A 21,473-nucleotide genomic window follows, 5' to 3' on the forward strand; every position below is an offset into this window, starting at 1 on the left:
TGAAAAAAGTGTGCCTTTGCACAAAAAAGGTTGAAAAACACTGAATTAGATCATTGGGCCACCTCACCAAGGTACTGACTCTTACTGGTGAGTCGAAATCTTCCTTCCTTCCTTCTTTCCTTCCTTTCTTCCTCTTTCCTTTCATTTCTTTTCTCTCCCTTCCCCTCTCCCCCTCCCTCCTCCCTTCCTCTCTCCCTTCATCCTTCCCTTTCTCTCCCTTTCTCTCTCCCTCCCTTCCCCTTCCCTCCCTCCCTTCCACTTCTGTATCTTGATTTCAAAATATTTAGAGGATGTTAGATACATCATAGCTATGTGGTGACTCAGTGGCTAACACGCTGAATTTGTCGATCAGAAAGGTCGGCAGTTTGGCAGTTCAAATCCCTAGCGCCGCGTAACAGAGTGAGTTCCCGTTACTTGTCCCAGCTTCTGCCAAGCACGCAAGTAGCAAAATGCAAGTAGGAAAAATAGGAACCACCTTTGGTGGGAAGGTAATAGCGTTCCATGCACTTTCAGCGTTTAGTCATGCCGGCCACATGACCACGGAGACATCTTTGGATTCTTTGGCTCTTCGGCTTTGAAACGGAGATGAGCACTGCCCCCTAGAGTCAGAAACGACTAGTACATATGTGTGAGGGGAACCTTTACCTTTAGATATATCATATTGGCTGAAAAGCCCTTTCCAACTGTAGAATTCTGTGATAGATTTCCCTATGACAATTCTTTTTTTTAAAAAATGGTGGGTTCTGTATTTTTTTTCCAATTGAAGAGCAAGGCTATAAAATCATCCGATTGCTCATGAAAGAACAATGTTGAATGGGGAGCCAACCTTACTGAATGACCCAAAGATTAATGCAATTAATGCATAGTGGTTTTAAGAATGTATTTTGTTTCTCAAACCTTGGGGTTCTGATTACAACAGCACATCCTGATTTTCCACTTGCATTTTCGCAATCTCCTATTTTCTCCTGTTTGAAATCAGCAAGAGTTGTAAAATCCATCTTCCTGCAGGTACATGGAAAGAGGCTTCCCTGATTAATGTTTTATTTTTAGAGACTTCCTCTTTTTTTTTTTTTTAGCATGACTAATTCTCCCCATCTTCGCTGACAAGGCTACAAAGCAATGTTTTGGTTCAACCTTTTTTTTCTTGGGAATGCCATTTCTTGAATTCTCTTTTCAGGGATAACGAAATAGCAATAACTGGAAACCTTCTTTAGAGGCAGATTCTGTCTTCCTTCCCCACATCTTCAGGGAAGGAAGCCTTGCCTTAAATCCAGATGAATTTTCACACTCTTAAGCCAAGTATTATTTGCATGGATTGGGAGGCTGAAATCTCTCGTTTTCTTTGAAAAGGCAGCAAAAGCTCAGGGAGAAGACCTGGAGCTTCCTGTAGCATAGAATGACCTCTGGCAAACCCCAACTGTTGAATTTAATTGGCTGTGCTTGGCTCTGCAGCTGGAAACCACCCAGTGTGCAGGTCTATTGAGCCACATATCCATTAAGTAAATAAACAAGCGCAGAAATATTTGAACAGACAATTGGGTGAATATGTTGGATTTGGAGAGGGAGTCCCAGGTACCCTTCTGAAGACTGAACTCCCTGGGTGATTTTGAGAGCTATCACTCTCATTCAGCTCCATGTACCTTCGGTGTTATTCAATGAACTAACTTGTGGCCAGCCAATGGCCAGCAGAGCTGGCAGCAGATTCGGACAGTGAGGAGGTTGGGGAGGAACATGGGCCAGTATTATACACACACACACACACACACACACACACACACACACACCAGTGGTGGGTTTCAAAAATACTCTGTGGGTGTGGCCTCCTTTGTGGGAGTGGCTTGCCAGCCATGTCACCTGGTGGGAGTACCTTGCCGGCCATGTGTCTCTTTACAGTGCTTTTACAGCCCTCTCTAAGCAATTTTACAGAGTCAGCATCTTGCTCCCAACAATCTGGGTCCTCATTTTACCCACCTCGGGAGGATGGAAGGCTGAATCAACCTTGAGCCTGGTGAGATTTGAACCGCCAAATTGCATTCAGCCAGCAGTCAGAAGAAGTAGCCTGCTGTACTGCACTCTAACCACTGTGCCACCGTGGCTCATACAACTGGTCACAAAGAGCCTCCCGCTTTCCAGATGTGGCTGAGTTATAACTCTCTCCAACTCTAAACCATATAACCAGTGATGAAGGATGCTGGACATTGGCGCTTCCTGAAGGTCACCATTTCCTCCACCTGTGCTCTTCAAACGATGTAAATAGTTGTTGTGAATCTGGTACTGACATGTCCCCCTCCACATCAGTGCTTTGGAATTGGTGGTGCATCTTCAAAGACATGGGGATGAGAACCTCTGAAATCTCATTGTATCGAAGATTTCTCTGGAGGCATGTCTTCTTATCACATTCTTTCAGCTGCTCTGCAACCATTCCTTATTACATTCTGCTTCGGTCAGGCACCTGTATATAGGCACCGCTGGGTTTTTGTTTTTTTTTTTTAAAAAAAAGATGGTTTGAAGGGTTTGTTGCTTGCAAGCCATTTCCTATAGCCATTAAAGCCTATTTCCAGAGAATGAGGTGTCAGAGTTTTAATGCCTCATATATTCCAAAGAGAGATAGTAAAGTGTGCTACTTTGGCCTTTCCAGAGCCCTGTAATTTGATTCATTGGCTGGTCTCAGGCTGACCTGTTTATAGCCATAACAAGGAAAGGAAAGCACTCGGAAGCGCTTGATACCTATGTACAAAACATCTCCAAAGGGGAGCGCTTGATGGAATGGCTATCAAACCCATGACAAATGCAGTACCACCTGGCTCCTTGACAACACAGCCAAGAAGACGAAAGAAAACAAGCCTTCTTTGAGTTTGAGTTTGAGTTTCATTTTATTTATATGCCGCCCTATTCCCTACGGGACTCAGGGCGGCGCACAAAGCCGAAGGAGGGGAAGGGAAAAACACAAAAACTACAAAAGTACAAAGCATTTAAAAAACAGCCAACAGCCACACGATTTGAGAGGGGAAGGGAACTCATCGACCCCAGGCCTGCCGACACAGCCAGGTTTTAACGGCTTTTCGGAAGGCCTGGAGAGAGGTGAGGGTCCGAATCTCTGCAGGGAGTTTGTTCCAAAGGGCCGGAGCTGCCACAGAGAAGGCCCTCCCCCGGGTAGTAGCCAGATGACATTGGCTGGTAGACAGAACCCAGAGGAGGCCTACTCTGTGTGATCTAATGGGCCTTTGGGAGGTAATTGGCAGCAGGCGGTCTCTCAAGTACCCAGGTCCAATACCATGAAGGGCTTTATAAGTGACGACTAGCACCTTGAAGTGTATCCGGAGACTAATCGGTAACCAGTGCAGCTCGCGGAGGATAGGTGTAACGTGGGTGTACCGAGGTGCACCCACAATCGCTCGTGCGGCTGCATTCTGGACGAGCTGAAGTCTCTGAATGCTCTTCAAGGGCTGCCCCATGTTTCCCAACAACCAACTGCTGGGGCCAAATAAAATAAGATGGGATATTAATGCAGAAGCTTCTTGTTGTGGTCAGACAGTGAGGAGGTTGGGGAGGAACATGGGCCAGTCCTGGGGGCTGAGGAAAGCTCAAACGAGGGCTCTGCATCAGAGGCAGAGAGGGAGCTAGACAGCAGCGAGGCAGAGGAACAGCTGGAGACTGTTCCCAGTGGGTGCATGCACAGAGCTGCCGGAAGACAAGAACAACTAAGAAAGCAGGGTAAACTTGGGAGTAAAGGCACACCTTGGAGGTGATTGGCCCCTCCCATGGGAAACAAAAGAAGAGTGAATGGAGAGGGGGCTTTTGCAGGAAACAAATTGTTCCTTCGGTCATTTCAAGAGTAGAAAGTTCTGTTTGTGACTATAAGAGATTCTGTGCCAAGTGTTGCCTTGTCCTACATTTGGAAACTAGTTATCAGTCAGCTCTCCAAACGAGATAAGGTTCGTGTTGATAAACATTCCTCTGAAAGACTGTTTGCCAAGCCTTGCAGACTGTGAATGAAAAGAATTCAGAGTTGTGTAAATAAAAGGGGTTTTGCCGGGACCAAGACTCTGCTTCTTGCTTTCTAAGGAAACCTGGGTCAGAACACTTCTCTAAAAGAAGAAGGACAGAATCTTGCTTATGGGAACCAGGCAGGGGAGGTTGTTGGATTTCCCATGTTGTTTATACCCAGCATTATTTCCAGCATTCCAAGGTTTATCTTTCACACATGTTAGGAATATAATCTAACAGTTGGGTTGGCAATATATAAATCATATAGCAATGCTATACCTGTTTCTTTAAATCATACTGTAAAATGTGATTGGTTGCTGTTTCCTCAATTGGCCATAAGAGGGAGCCAGAATGACTGTTAGCTCTCTGTTAGATGCTGGGCTGATCTGATCTGAGTGTTTTGGAAGCTGGCTGTTAGAAAGTGCGGTGAGCTATTGTAAGTTTTGCAACTGCTAGCAAACTTTGAGTACTGAACTGATTATATGATACTGGACGATGTTATTTGGATTATCCCTTAACTGAAAGACGTTGATGGCTGACTGAATTATCCGTGTATGAATTGGACTGTTTGATGGACTCTGATACCTCTATTTCCACGAAAGTAAAAGCCTATTTAAACTGCAGTGTCTCTGTATGCTGGTTTGTGTGTTCTCCAACACAACTCTCACAATACTTCTCTGAACACACTCACTCTCCCAATGGGGAGCTTATCTAACAATGCATATTTCTCCTTTTGAGAGCTGCTAACCATTTACCTTACATTTATATTTTACCGCAAGGAGGTCAAACTACTCAATCCCAAAGGAAAACAACCCTAACGGTTCTTGGGAAGGACAGATACGGAAGCGGAAGCTCAAGTACTTTGGCCACCAAATGAGAAGAGAAGAATCCTGGGAAAAGACCATGTTGTTGGGAAAGATGGAAGTCAAAAGAAGAAAAATATGGCAGAGGATGAGATGGTTAGACAGGGTGAACAATGCAACAAACATGTATTTGGACAAATTATGGGAGATGGTGGTGGAATGGTGTGGTGGCCTAGAGGTGGAGCTCTCACCTCACAATCAGTAGGCTGTGAGTTCAATCCTAGGTAGAGGCAGCTATTTCTCTCTCTGGGCACAATGAGAATATATTTGCTGAACAAAACTCCGCATTGGCGACAGGATGGGCATCCGGCCAGTAAATACTTTGCTAGCTCCATTCAGTTGCCCAATCTCCACCCCGCAAGGGATTATGGGGTCATTAAAAGAGGATGATGATGATAATTATAGATGGTGGAGGACAGGGGAAGCTGGCATGCTATGGTCCATGGAGTCACAAAGAGTCGGACATGACTTAGCAAGTGAATAATAACAAAAGCCATTTACTGAAGACACATTCGCACAAGGAGCCTCCATCTTGGTGCCAGGCTGAATGAAGACTTTGGGGCACAGCTTCTGTTTGAAGAGAGAAAGTTATACTTCATTTATTACAATCACTGGCACTGTAATAATTACTGTTCCTGAAGAAGAACTTAAAAAGCAGAAGCAGACTCATTAATGAAGGATTTCATTTAAACATCTTTCTATTTATCTTGGAAAAGGATGGTTATGTGCCCACTCGGAAATCTAATCTAATGAGATAATTGATGCAAATTTTTTTTGAACATTCTAGACATTTCTGAGAGCTTCCAACGGGCAAATGTCAGGCACTTTTTCATCAGCCGAAGTGGGAAAAGTCACCGTGGCGTCTTTTCTTTAAATGTTTTTGGGGTGATCTTTGACTTCTCAGAATCATTAACCAGGACTTTATGTGTCTTCCCAGCCTTCATTCTGGGGTGTCTATGCGTCGACATGGCTTCAAGCCTATAATTTCCCAGACAATGACCTTCACCGTGAAGATTCAAAGAAATTGAAATCCGAGCACAATTTGAACTTTCCCTTGCAAAGATTGCAAGCTAATTAATATTACCCACCGATCCCTAGATAAAATAAATGCCTGTTTTAAAATGAACTGGTTCTTCTATCGTCCGTTTCCAAATGTATTTCTAACGAGGTTATCCCTTGGTTTCGGACTCCATTAAACGCCCACTCGGGGGAAAATAAAGCAGAAATAATTACAGAAAGATTTGACATATTTGCCTTTGTGTATTGAACTAAACCATGTTTCATTTTAATCATGGTCAGACTCCCAGACAGGTGAACTAATCATCAGCAATCCAAGAAACTACCCCTATCCCTGGCTGGTACTAAACTGCAACTTTTAATGCAAGGAAAAGTGGAAATCAATACGTAAATGATTGAGTTGTCATTTAACATCTTAATGGCTGTGAGCTATATAAACAACACCCTAATTATGGTCAACTAAACAAACACCAGCTCCCAGATTCTCTATTACCGTCAAAGGTAGATGGAGAACTGAGAGTCTGAATAATTACCGTAAGTAAAGCAAAATTTCTTCATGTCCAGCGTGAGATTCTCCAAACAAGCATGCATTTCTTTTTTGCTTATTGTGGTTTTTTTTTAATGCATATTTGCATCCTTTACTACATTGTTACAATGGACCGTGCCAGGAAGAACTATTTTTGTGGGATGCTAAAGAAACCAGAGAGGAAATCAAGAAAAATAAAGCATTTATACCAAAAAAATTTGGAACCTACTCTGTGGGTGTGGCCTCCTTTGTGAGAGTGGCTTGCTGGCCATGTGACCTGGTGGGAGTGGCTTGCCGGCCATGCGTTTTCTTTCTTTCTTTCTTTCTTTCTTTCTTTCTTTCTTTCTTTCTTTCTTTCTCTCTCTCTCTCTCTCTCTCTCTCTCTCTCTCTCTTTCTCTTTCCTTCCTTTTGTCTCTCTGTCCCTTTTTTCTTTTTTTCTTTCATCTCTCTCTCACTCTTTTTCTTTCTTTTTTCTTTCTTTCTTTCTTCCTTTCTTTCACTTTCTCTCTCTGTGTGTGTGTCAGTCTGTGTGTGTGTGTGTGTGTGTGTGTGTGTGTGTGTGTGTGTGTGAGAGAGAGAGAGAGAGAGAGAGAGAGAGAGAGAGAGAGAGAGAGGTGGGTTTCAAAAATTTTTGGAACCTCTTCTGTAGGTGCGGCCTGCTTTCCGGATCCACTGGTGGAACCTCTTCTAACCGGTTCGGTAGATTTGACAAACCAGTTCTACCGAATAGGTGCGAACTGGTAGGAACCCACCTCTGATTTATACTGTCCATTCTTTTTCTTTTTTTCCTGGTAGAAAAAGTGAGGCATAAATATTTTTTATCAAAGTAGCTATCCTGTACTCTTTAGACATTGGAAAAGGGGCTACATCCACTTTGGAGATGAAGCCTGCTGAGTTGTGTTGAATAAACCATTGATGCTAATTAAACATCAGTGAGGAGCTCAGCCTATTGTCCAAAACACCTGAAGGCAGACAAGAAACAATGGATGGAAACTGATCAAGGGGAGAAGCAACTAGCACTAAGGAGAAATTCCCTGACAGTTAGAAAAATTGAAATTGTGTAGGGTTTCCTGCCTGAGCTGGGGTTTTGATTAAAATACCTCCAAGGTCTCTTCCAACTCTGTTATTCTATTCTATTCTATTCTATTCTATTCTATTCTATTCTATTCCATTCCATTCCATTCTATTCCATTATTATATTCTCTTCTCTGGTTCCATTCTCTTCTCTGGCTCCATTCTCTTCTCTTCTCGTCTCGTCTCGTCTCGTCTCGTCTCGTCTCCTCTCCTCTTCTCTTCTCTCCTCCCCTCCCCTCCCCTCCCCTCCTCTTCTCTTCTCTTCTCTCCTCTCCTCTCCTATTCCATTCCATTCCTAGAGTTTGAGAACAGGCAATAAAGAAAACCTGAAGTGGGTTTCTTAGGCCTCACTTGTCAAACACTCTTAAGATTTCAGAAAGAAAAAAAAAATGCCTCCCATGACTTCAAAAACCAATATTCCAATGTGGTCCTCATATTCTGCAAGCGGGGCCCACCAACAATTTCAATGATGGCACACACAGCACATTCTTTCCAATTCCTTCACTTGGGTTAAGAACTGAGACTCAACTTCCTGTAGCAAAGAAAAGTTATTGGGATAGAGTTTGAAATGAGAGCTATGGAGAGCTGAAAACCAAGGCACAACATTTCTTAATTGCAATTTGACTTCATAGCAGGACTCCTGCAGAGTAGGGATGGGAAGAGTGGTTCATATGTCCTATTTTTCAAACGACAGCCCTCTATTTCTGGCACTGCCAGTGATTAATTCTTAATAGGAAGGTAACCTCAGGATGAAGGACTCTTCAGTCCAACTCCAATTTAAAGGTATAATACTTTAGAAAGAAAAAGAATCTGTAGTTAACATTTGCTTGGCTTAAGAGCTGCCACTGAGTTCATTTTCTCACTGTCTATCCACTATGAGAAAACACACTGTATTCCCAGTTCAAATTTGTATTTATTTGTATTTATTACAGTCAAACATGGACAAGATAGCAGGTACAAATATAAACATGAATGAAAGAAATGAATAAATGGGGACAGTAGGACAGGGATGGTAGGCATCCTGGTGTGCTTATGCATGCCACCTTACAGACCTCTTAGGAATGGGGTGGGGTCCACAGTAGACAGTTTAAGGTTGAAGCTGTGAGTATTTGAGGATGTAACAATGGAGTCAGGAAGTGCATTCCAGGTGTTGACCACTCTGTTGTGGAAGTGGTATTTTCTGCAATTGAGTTTGGAGCGGTTTACCTTGAGTTTGTATCGATTGTTTCAGAGGTGGGTTCCTACCAGTTCGCACCAGTTCGGTAGAACCGGTTCGTCAAATCTACCGAACCAGTTCGAAGAGGTTCCACCAGTGGACCCAGAAAGCAGACCACACCTACAGAAGAGGTTCCAAAAATTTTTGAAACCCACCACTGACACACACACACACACACACAGACTTACACAGAGAAAGAGAAAGAAAGGAAGAAATAACTAAAGAAAAAAAGAAAAAAAGAAAGAAAAGTGAGAGAGAGATGAAAGAAAAAAAGGAAAAGGGGACAGAGAGACAAAAGGAAGGAGAGAGAGAGAGAGAGAGAGAGAAAGAGAGAGAGAGAGAGAGAGAGAACACATGGCCAGCAAGCCACACCCACCAGGTCACATGGCTGGCAAGGCACTCCCACAAAGGAGGCCACACCCACAGAGTAGGTTCAAATTTTTTTTGAAACCTACCACTGGATTGTTTGCTTGTGTATTATTGAGGTTGAAGCTGAAGAAGTCATTGACATTGACATTGACAGTTAAGACGTTGTAACAGGCAATTTTGTGTACTGTGTTTAGATCATACCGCAGGTGGCACAGTTCCAGATTGCCCAATCCCAAAATGTCACGTCTGGTGGCATAAGGTATTCTATTGTGAGTAGAGGAGTGGAGGACTCTTCTCGTGAAATATCTCTGGACTCGCTCAATTGTATTAAAGTCCGATATGCAGTGCGGGTTGCAGACCGATGGGCTGTATTCGAGAATTGGTCTGGTAAAGGTTTTGTATGCCCTGGTTAGCAATACAATGTTACCGGAGAAGAAGCTTTGCAAAATTAGGTTAACAACTCTTAATGCCTGTTTGGCAATGTTGTTACAGTGAGCTCTGGGGCTTACATTAAATTGCATTCATTATTCCTGAATTGCCTGCAGATTGCTGGTGACTTTGTTTTATCTCAGAGCGGGACGTTGTATGAGAAACTGACATGCCGTTTTGGTTTCTTACCCTGTGCAATTGTGATGATGGGATGCGAGGGCCTAGTGGCAGTCCTTAAATGATGGGCCAAGCCTTTGAAAGCCCGATCAATCCCAGTTCCCATTCCCAAAGGTGTGTCCTTGGACAATGACTTACCTTTTACAAATCAGCCAAATATTTCAGCCAAATCGCGCTTCCCAAATTCAAAACCCTAACCCTGATTGATTCCTCTTTCAATAGCTCTCTGAAGGAAAATCCATGGGGTATCTCATTCAACAAAGATTTTTTCCCCATGGTGAAGATGTTTCTGAATCCTAAATACACGTCTTTTTATATCATCCTTTGTTGCAGCTTTAAACTTCCACTCTAGTTCAGTTTCCAAGGCCATCTGGACACATTTTAATTCCAGTCATTACTGCTGGATCGATGTGATTTTATTTCTGTTAACATGGCTAAGCTTTGTGTTGATATTTGTAAAATATGCCACCCTTTGACCACCACAGCCTGATAATTATTACATTTTTCTGTGATTTTTATTTGTCTCAGATTTCCTCCTTTATTGTTTGAATTGATAGCAATAGCAATAGCAGTAGACTTATATACCGCTTCATAGGGCTTTCAGCCCTCTCTAAGCGGTTTACAGAGAGTCAGCATATTGCCCCCAACAATCTGGGTCCTCATTTTACCCACCTCGGAAGGATGGAAGGCTGAGTCAACCCTGAGCCGGTGAGATTTGAACCGCTGAACTGCTGATCTAGCAGTAGCCTGCAGTGCTGCATTTAACCACTGCGCCACCTTGGCTCATGGACCATGGAATTGGTCCATGATTGTAACAAAGCTTACCACTAATATTACATATAACTTGGGACAATGCTGGCTGGCGACGCCTCGGAGTAGGGCCTTCTCTGTTGCCGCTCCGGCCCTATGGAATGAGCTGCCCCCAGAGATCCGGGCCCTACCCACTCTCTTGGCCTTCCGTAAAGCTATTAAAACCTGGCTTTTCCGGCAGGCCTGGGGCTGTTGACCTCTTGATTGAGGTCCAGCCCCCCTTTGATTGTGTGTATGTTGTGCTTCTTTTTAACTTTGTTGTGTCTTATTGTTTTAATTCTTTGTAATATTTTTCATTTCTGTAAGCCGCCCGGAGTCCTTCGGGATTGGGCGGCCTAGAAATTCAATAAATGAAATGAAATGAACTTGTCAGATGCACCACATATTATATGGTATACTATATTTTAATTTATAAATAAGTGACTACCCACTTATAAGGAACATGGTGGCTCAGTGGCTAAGATGCTGAGCTTTCCAATCAGAAAGATTGGAGGTTCAAATCCCTAGCGCTGCGTAATGGAGTGAGCTCCCATTACTTGTCCCAGCTTCTGCCAACCTAGCAGTTTGAAAGCATGCAAAAATGCAAGGGGTGGTCACGTAAAGCTAAAGGTTCCCCTTGCACATATGTGTTAGCCATTCCCGACTCTAGGGGGCGGTGTTCATCTCTGTTGCAAAGCCAAAGAGCCAACGCTGTCTGAAGACGTCTCCGTGGTCATGTGGCTGGCATAACTAAATGCCGATGGTGCATGGAACACTGTTATCTTCCCACCAAAGTTGGTCCTTATTTTTCTACTTGCATTTTTATGTGCTTTCGGATTGCTGGGTTGGCAGAAGCTGGGACAAGTAACAGGAGCTCACTCCATTACACAGCACTAGGGATTCGAACCACCAAACTGCTGACCTTTCTGATCGACAAGCTCAGTGCCATCAAAAATCCGCATGGAGAATTCTTAATTGCATTTGTCATGATATGCCCTGGTTTGAGGAGCATGTTTAAATTTCTCCTCGATTTCTTTTACTTAAAAATGAGCTGTGGTGGCGCTGTGGTTAAAATGAAGTATTGCAGTCTATCTCTGCCCACTGACTGGGGTTCGATCCTGACCAGCAGAAGGTTGACACAGTCTGCCATCCTGCTGAGGTCAGTGATATGAGGACCCAGATTGTTGAGGGTGGGGGGCAATGTGCTGACTCTGTAAGCCAGTTAGAGAAGGCTGTAAAGCACCATGAAGCAGTATATTGATGTTCCCTCCCAAAGATTGGCTAATTATTCCATCTCTCAGTCTGGGTGGTGAAATTATACGCCCCTCAGAGAGGGTTCGCAATTTGGGAGTCCTCCTGGATCCACAGCTGACTTTAGATCACCAGTTATCGGCTGTGACCAGGGGGGGTCTTTGCCCAGGTTCGCCTGGTGCACCAATTGCGACCCTATCTGGACCGGGAGGCACTTCAGATAGTCACTCACGCCCTCGTGACCTCAAGACTGGACTACTGTAATGCGCTTTACATGGGGCTGCCCTTGAAAAGTGTTCGAAGACTTCAGCTAGTCCAGAATGCAGCCGCGTGAGCGATTGTGGGTGCACCTAGGTACACCCACGTTACACCTATCCTCCGCGAGTTGCACTGGCTGCCCATTGGTCTCCGGACTCGCTTCAAAGTGCTAGTTGTTATTTATAAAGCCCTACATGGCATCAGACCTTGGTACCTGAGAGACCGCCTCCTGCCAATTACCTCCCATAGACCAATTCGATCGCACAGGCTTGGCCTTCTCCGGGTTCCATCTGCCAGCCAATGCCGGCTGGTGACCCCCCCCCCCCCGGGGGAGAGCCTTCTCTGTTGCTGCTCCGGCCCTCTGGAACGAGCTCCTCGTGGAGATCCGGACCCTTACTACCCTCCCGGCCTTCCATAAAGCTACTAAGTCCTGGCTGTTCCAGCAGGCTGGGGGCTGTTAAAGCACCCAGCCCCGTCTTAATTGTGACTGTCGTGGATTTTAAAATTGTTTGTATTGTCTTATTTATTCCCTCCCCTGTTTATTGTGAGCCGCCCGGAGTCCTTCGGGAGTGGGCGGCATACAAAACCAATAAACCAAACCAAACCATAAACCAACTATATAAGTCTAAGTGCTATTGCTATGAAAGGAAGCAAGGGAGAGTTGCAGGGGTCAGCTAAAAGTATCCACCCAACAAAGAACTGAGAGCTGAATTATTTTAGGGATACTAAAAGTGGAGCTATTGAAGCATGGTCCCATCTATCACAGTGGACTTAAGTATATCTAGGTCTGAATCCAATCCACTGAATATTTGATTCCTTCTCACTGACAGTTTTATATAATTCACAGCCTGCTTGTGATTTTACCATATGAAATATCTGAAGTCTTTCCTACTTGGTTATCTTAGTTTTATTCTGTTTCATTCATAAACACATCTGACCCCTTTGCGTATGACTACATGTAAGCATTTGGCAAGAATTCATAAAGGAAAAGAGAGATTAAGGATGATAAGGACTTGTTATGATAATTGGACTCACTCTTGCAATGTGTTGCAATAGATGGTTTAATCAAATGTTCTTGGGCAAATATTAGCATTTTGATGAAAACATTGAAGTTCTTTTTTGGAACCCTGAAATATATATTACAGGGGTGTAAAAATGGACTTATGTCTTTTAATCTCTATTTATTTTCTGCATCGACTTGAGGGTATTAAAATGAAGTCTATGTTAAATGACTTTTTGGAGAATCGTGCATTTTCTCACTTAAAAGAAGAGAAAAACCCACTTAGGGTTAGACTTAGGTCCCCATGAATTTGGAGAGCAAAACGGACGTAGCCAATTGATTTGTAACCCATCGGTATGGTTAGGAGGGGGCATGCCTTTTGAGCCCCCCCTCCCCTGCTAACAAAGTATTTTAAGAAATACATGGGAAAATCCCATTGGGGAAAATTCAACTTAGGGTTAGGGTTAGTTCTCCATGAATTCATAGAATAAAATGGACATCGCCATTGGATTCGGAGCCCATTGGAATGGTTAGGAGGGGGCACGCCTTTTGAGCCCCCCCCACCAACAAAGTATTTTAGGAAATACATGGAAAAGTCCCATTGGACAAACATTCCATTTAGGGTTAGGGTTAGGTCCCCTTGAATTAATTCACAGAGCAAAATGAACATCGCCATTGGATTCGGAGCCCATTGGAATGGTTAGGAGGGGGCACGCTTTTTGAGCCCACCTTATATACATTTCCTGGCAAAATACATGGGAAAATCCCATTGGGGAAAATTCAACTAAGGGTTATGGTTAGCTCTTCATGAATACGCAGAGCAAAACAGACATCGCCATTGGATTCGGAGCCCGTCTGTATGGTAAGGAGGGGCATGAATTTTCAATCCTCCTGTGTCTACGTATTTAAGGAAAATACATGGGAAAATGCCATTGGGGGGCAAACCCCACTAAGGGATAGGGTTATGCCCCCTTGAATTCGGAGAGCAAAACAGATGTCGCCAATGCATTCATGCCATTGGGGGAAACCCACATGGTTAGGATTACGACTCCTTGAATCCTGAAAGGAAAATGGACATTGCCATTGTGATCAAAGCTTTAACCCTTTGTAGGTGTACATGATACATAGGGAGTCACTTGTTTCCGCGTGAGCTCTTGTTGGATTACTTTGACATGGTCTACATCGACCTGCTCTTGAAGAGCATTTCGAATCTTCAACTGAGGCAATATCCAGCCACAAGGGTATTTAATGATCCTGGTTATTTGGTGCATGTAACTAACATCAGTACTATGGGAGCTGTACTTGTTGCAGATGTATTTTTAGGTGCAATTCAAAGTGCCAGTTGTTGTTGTTGTTGTTCCACTTGCCTCCAATTTTTTTTCCAGATGTCCAAAACTAACTGCAGACCAATTGTTCAAAATTACTGCAATGCTACAGGAACAGACTTTTGACAGTAAGACTTTGTAATGAATGGTTTGGGGTAATGAAGGAGGAGGTTTTGGAAGCCTCGCATTAAACCATAAAACATGGGTTGCAAGCTACTACAGATGGTTCCCACACTGGGTAAGCTGATGATTAGGGGACTGGAGGTTAAAACCTATAAAGAACAGTTGCTGGAATTGGGTATGTCTAGGTCAGTGAAAAGAAGGACTAGGGTGACATAAGAGCACTGTTCCATATTTAAGAGGAGGCCACAAAAAAGAGTAGGGAGCAGTGGTGGGTTTCAAAAATTGTTCAAACCTACTCTGTGGGTGTGGCCTCCTTTGTGGGAGTGGCTTGCTGCCCATGTGACCGGATGGGAGTGGCTTGCCCATATGAAGATGCCGACGACACTTGTCAGAACCACCTTAAATTACCTCACACACAGCACTGGCATGCATAAGAATATGATGTCAACTTGTTTTTTAAAAGGCATCTTTGGTTTGCGTTAAAACAACTTCAACACACACAATGTTCTGATTGCACCACAAACGCAGTAGTCATCCTTACCTTTCACAGAGGCACTGAGTTTTATCAATATGAGCATGATAGTGGAGAATAATCATATCCAAGGACCAGTGGTGGGTTTCAAGAAAATTTGGAACCTCTTCTGTAGGTGTGTCCTGCTTTGCGGGTCCACTGGTGGAACCTCTTCTAACCGGTTCGGTAGATTTGACGAACCGGTTCTACCGAATAGGTGCGAACTGGTAGGAACCCACCTCTGGTGGGCAGTCAACTTGTTCTCCAAAGCACCTGAAGGCAGGACAAGAAGCAATGGGTGGAAACTAATCAAGGAGAGAAGCAACTTAGAACTGAGGAGAAATTTCCTGACAGTGAGAACAATTAATCAGTGGAACAACTTCCCTCCAGAAGTTGTAAGTGCTCCAACATTGGAAGTTTTTAAGAAGAGATTGGATAACCATTTGTCTGAAGTAGTGTAGGGTTTCCTGCCTAAGCAGGGGGTTGGGCTAGTAGAACTCCAAGGTCCCTTCCAACTCTGTTATTCTATTCTATTCTATTCTATTCTATTCTATTCTATTCTATTCTAGTCTAGTCTAGTCTAGTCTAGTCTAGTCTAGTCTAATCTAGTCTAGTCTAGTCTAATCTAGTCTAGTCTAGTCTAAGCCAAAACTATACGAAATACCTGAATGTTGCTACCCTTATGGTAGAATTGTTCACAACACAGAAGAACCCTTTGGACCATAATCCTGTGCTTTGACGAAACTACAAAGTACCACAATCCTGGGCCTGAGAACTGGTGCCTGTGATTTGGGATACTTTTGGAGTGGAGCGACATTTATATCACCTTCATTCTTAATGCTATGCTCTTGCTTAGCACGAAGGAAAATCTATTTTGGCAGGTGCCTAAATAGGATAAACGCACAATGAGGCTCTTTGTCCCTTAACTGCAGAAAACGTTAATTCCCTTTTGTGCTAGTCATTCACTCCTGCCCAGACACCGCTTGAAAAATTCTGCGCTGTTTGTTTGCGTTTCCATTAAGCGGGTGCTACGTTTCTCTTCTTACTCCCGATCAAATAGCACGTTATTTGCAGTTCGGGTTTTGGGGCGGCCCTGCTGGCCCTGCAAATGCTAGTTGCGGCATAGTTTTATGATTATTTCAAATATTTCAAAGGCCCTTCAGTAGATTAGAGTACAAAAAAACTCTTGATCTTAGCTGCGTAAGGCCGATGGGTGGACCTTAACCCGCTCAATGGAAGGGCTTAAAGGTAAACAAGCATCAAGCGCGCAGGAGATTTCGGCTGAGGTAAAACTGTGAGGAGATCTCGGCCTGCTGTTTGTGGTGAAGTCAGCTGTGGATGGGCGTAGTTCAAATGGAGTGAAATCGCTCTCGCAGCTTTCCCATGCGCTGTGTTAACAAAGCCTCCGTGTTTGATGGCGCTCACTGCTTGGCTGCATTAATTACATACCAAAGTTTACACAAAGGAAAAGCCAAATTACACACTCGGATTCCTCAGTAAAAAAATCTCTGCCAGAATTATTGGGGAAGGGACCATTTCTCTGAATGGTACAGCTGAACCAATATTTCTGAAAATATCCAAATAAAAGAATATCCTTCCTTCCTTCCTCCTTCCCTTCCCTTCTTCTCTTCCCTCCTTCCTTCCCTGTATCTACATTCCTTCCTCCTTCCCTTCCCTTCTCCTCCCTCCCTCCTTCCTTCCCTGTATATTCCTTCCTTTCTTCCCTGTATTTTCCTCCCTCTTTCCCTTCCCTTCTCTTTCTTCCCTCTGTCCCTCCTTCCTTCCTTTCCTGTATCTACCTTTCTTCCTCTTTCTCCCTGCCTCCCTTCTTCCTCCTCCCTCCCTCCCTTTCTTTCCTGTTCCTTCCTTCCTTCTTTCCTTCTACCATCCTCCTTCCTTTCCCTTCTCCTCCCCTCCCTCCCTTCTTCCTTCCTTCCTCCTTCCTTCTTTCCTTTCTTCCTTTACCAAAAGAGTCATTAGGGTTACATAAATTGCATGAAATGAATTGCAGCAGTTAAGCATGGTCAGAGAAAGCCAAGAGGAAGAAATTAAAAGGAGACAATAGAAACAGCAACTATACAGCTAGTTCTCAAGTTATGAGGGCAGTTGGGACCAGAATTTCCAATGCTATGGTGGTTGTGATGCATAACATTACAACACAGCATTGCTTAGAGACAGCAATCCTGTCTGTTCCAACTTTCTTCCAGCTTCTTCACTGACTTGGCTTATGGGAAGCTGAACGTCAGAAAGGACAATCATGCGACTCTAGCTTGCTGTGGCATATCTACTGTATTTCTCTCTCTATCCCTTATCTACCTACCTACCTACCTACCTACACACACACTCTCTCTCTCCCTACCTATGTACCTACTGTATTTCTCTATCTCTCTGTTTCTCTCTCTTTCTCTCCCTCTCTATCCCTCTATCAACCTACCTACTTCTTTTTTTAATTTGCCTCTTCAAAACCTTGGTGCGTCTTATACTCCGGTGTGTCTTATACTCCGAAAAATACAGTAGTAATTGTGAGCTGGGCATCAGGAGCCTAGATTACAAACACGTGAATGTGAGAATGCTGCAATAGCTGGAATACCAAGGACTGGTTGCTCATTCCACTTATTCAGCCCTGTCGTAACTTGTGTCTGAACAAGAGGTCGTAATCTAAGAACCAATATTAATCTCAATAAAAAGTATGTCAAACTTTACAAACCCTGATAAGAATGGTGAACTAGTTTGGGAACCTTGTTGTTGTTGTTAGTTGCAAAGTCATGTCCAACCCGTCGCGACCCCATGGACAACATTCCTCCAGGCCTTCCTGTCCTCTTCCATCCCCTGGAATCCATTTAAGGTCACACCTACTGCTTTGGTGACTCCATCCATCCACCTCATTCTCTGCCATCCCCTCTTCTTTTGTCCTCAATCATTCCCAGTATGAGGCTCTTCTCCAGGGAGTCCTTCTTCCTTCTCATTAGGTGGCCAAAGTCTTTGAGTTTCCTCTTCAGGATCTGGCCTTCTAAAGGGCAGTCAGGGTTGATCTCCTCTAGGACTGACTGGCTGGGTCATCTTGCAGTCCATGGGACTTGCAGGAACACAAACCTAGAACACAAAACAGGAGTCTAAAAAGGGGTTTTGAGCCATCCAGAGTAGCATTTGTCCAGATTGGGGGGGGGGGGCATATAAGTATTTTAAATAAATAATACATTTTGGGAAATCTCCCTCCCATTACCTTCAAAAGAATGACATAAAGCTCACACTTAAATCAATGCCCTTCTTTGTGAGGTCTGTTATAAAAAATATTTTGAAGTTCCATCAGGCATGCTGATGAAAACCTTGTCGGGGGGTGGGTGGGATGATATTTTAGCCCCTTCATTTTGTACATCCAACTCTATTCTGCTTCACCTTGCTAATGGCTTTTTCAAGTCCAGCATGAATAAGGGGTTGATTGAGCTGTCTGCAATAAACCAAATCAGCGGTGATTTGTTTCTTCCAAAAAGAGAAGAATTTATCAGTGAGCTTGGCTAAGAATTTGCCGTCAATGCTAGTTTCATTCAACGTTTACACCTGGAAAAGTCTCATTCATGCTTCTGTTGAAGCACAACTAAACTTTAACTCAGTGGTAAAATTCTTTTTTTTTTTTACTACTGGTTCTGTGGCCGTGGCTTGGTGGGCGTATCCAGGGGAAGGATACTGCAAATCCCCATTCCCCTCCCCACTCCAGGGGAGGATCCTGTAAAATCTCCATTCCCTCCCCACTCCATGGTAAGGATACTGCAAAATCCCCATTCCCTCCCCACTCCAGGGGAAGGATACTGTAAACCCCCATTTCCTCCCCACTCCATGGTAAGGATACTGCAAAATCCCCATTCTCTCCCCACTCCAAGGGAAGGATACTGCAAAATCCCCCATTCCCTCCCCACTCCAGGGGAAGGATACTGCAAAATCCCCATTCCCTCCCCACTCCAGGGGAAGGATACTGCAAAATCCCCATTCCCTCCCCACTCCAGGGGAGGATACTGCAAAAATCTCCATTCCCTCCCCACTCCAGGGGGAGGATACTGCAAAATCCCCATTCCCTCCCCACTCCAGGGGAAGGATACTGTAAAACCCCCATTCCCTCCCCACTCCAGGGGGAGGATACTGCAAAATCCCCATTCCCTCCCCACTCCAGGGGAAGGATATTGCAAATCGCCATTCCTTCCCCACTCTAGGGCAAGGATACTGCAAAATCCCATTCCCTCCCCACTCTGGGCCAGCCAGAAATGGCATTTTCCGGTTCTCCAAACTACTCAAAATTTCTGCTACCTGTTCTCCAGAACCTGCTGAATTTCCTCCCCTGCTTTAATTGGAGAAATGTTTCTGCCAGGGATGGTGGGGCACCAGCATGGATTTCAGCAAGCTGGACTGGATGGCTTCTTTCTTTCTTTCCTTCTTTCTTCTTTCTTTTCTTTCTTTCTTTCTTTCTTTTTTTCTTTTTTCTTTCTTCTTTCTTCCTCCTTCCTTCCTTCCTTCCTTCCTTCCTTCTTTTTTTCTTTCTGTTGTCAAACATGAACAAGATAGTAGGTATAAGTATGAACATGGACATGAATGAAGGAATGGAATATAAATAAATGGGGACAGTAGGACGGGGATGGTAGACATGCCCCCTTTACGGACCTCTTAGGAATGGGGTGAGGTCCATGGTAGACAGTTCAAAGTTGAAGCTTTGGAGGTTTGAGGCTGTAACAACGGAGTAGGGTAGAGCATTCCAGGCATTGACCACTCTGTTGCTAAAGTCATATTTTCTGCAATCGAGTTTATACCACTATAAATCAACTTATACAGATGTGTTCTTGTAGGCGCCAATCTGGATATCATTCAAGAGAAGGCTAATCACCTTGGCTTCTGAACAGCTAACCACTGTTGGCAGGATACAATTATTACCCTTGTGCCTGGCAAAATGATTACAGCATTAGTAGCCCTTTGCACCTGTACTGAATGGTCATCAATTTGATATTTCTAGACAGGAAAAGCTAGGAAGTGATGGCCTCGATATTTAAAAGGCTTGACACAATTTGCTTATCACTGATTTTCCCGTAAGAGACAACTTGCTGGATACAGACACCTTGTCTGGGAAAGAATAATTCCCAGTTTTTCATATTCATTTAATTAGCAGGCTGATGATTTCCTGAAAGTCAAAAGTTTTAAAACCACTGAATTAAACCTTAACAAGTTCAAGATAGTTGTGTTTGAATGATAACACAAGTCCTGAAGAAAGTAAGTTTCCCATCCGTTGGAATGAGAGCAATGCCTCTTGAAAAAGACACCCAAGTCATTCATCAGAGTTCTTGGCAAATACATTAACCATTGTTGTGAAAAGCTGTCCTTTGTTATTAATATCCTTTGTCTTCTGAATAAGATATCTCTGTTTCCTGCCTTGTAAGCCAAGTCCAAGGTATTGGAGGCAGCAAACATACAATATGCCCAAAGGGTCAATTTAACTAGCTGGCTTTCTCTTTAGATGACTTGAACAAGTGCCTTAAATCTCCCCACCCATCATCCATCCATCCATCCATCACCCACCCACCCCCCCACCACCCACCCACCTACCTACCTACCTACCTACCTACCTACCTACCTACCTCTTTATCCGTTCCTTCTCTCTCTCGGCACAAATCAATCCATCCATCCATCCATCCATCCATCCATCCATCCATCTCTTGTCTGTCTTCTGTCTGTCTGTTTCTCTCTCTCTCTCTCCCTCTCTCTCCACCCATCCAGAATCTATCCATCCATCCATCCATCCATCCATCTCTGTCTCTCTCTCTCCACCCATCCAGAATCTATCTATCTATCTATCTATCTATCTATCTATCTATCTATCTATCTATCTATCTCTATCTATCTATCCGTCCATCATCCATCTCTTTGTCTGTCACTCTCTATCTCTCCACCCATCCAGAATCTATCTCTATCTCTCTCTATCTATCTATCCATCCAGCCATCTCTTTGTCTGTCTGTCTCTTTCTCTCTCTCCCACCCATCCAGTATCTATCTATCTATCTACTATCTATCTATCTATCTATCTATCTATCTATCTATCTATCTATCTATCTATCTATCATCTCTTTCTTTCTATCCATCCATCCATCCATCCATCCATTCTCTCGGTCTGTCTGTCTCTCTTTCTCTCCACCCATCCAGAACCAATCTGTCTGTCTGTCTGTCTCTTCCTCTCTGTCTCTATCCATCCATCATCATCATGATCTCTGAGTTTCTCCTCTCTCTCTGTCTCTCTGTGTCTCTCTGTGTCTCTGTGTCTCTCTCTGCCTCTGTGTCTCTCTGTCTCTCTCTCTGTCTCTCTGTCTCTCTCTCTCTCTCTCTCTCTCTCTTGCACACACACACACACACACACACACACACAAACACATAGCTAACAGAATTGGGTCCGTTCTGATCTCAGAAGGGAGGGTGTTCCACAGAGCAGGGGCCACTACAGAAAAAGCCCATCTTCTGATCCCCACCACTCTTTGGTTGACGGGATCTGCAGCATGCTCATTCTGGTTGATCTAATTGGACAGGTG

This window comes from Thamnophis elegans, chromosome 14 (assembly GCF_009769535.1).
Source record: "Thamnophis elegans isolate rThaEle1 chromosome 14, rThaEle1.pri, whole genome shotgun sequence".
Lineage (NCBI taxonomy): Eukaryota > Metazoa > Chordata > Lepidosauria > Squamata > Colubridae > Thamnophis > Thamnophis elegans.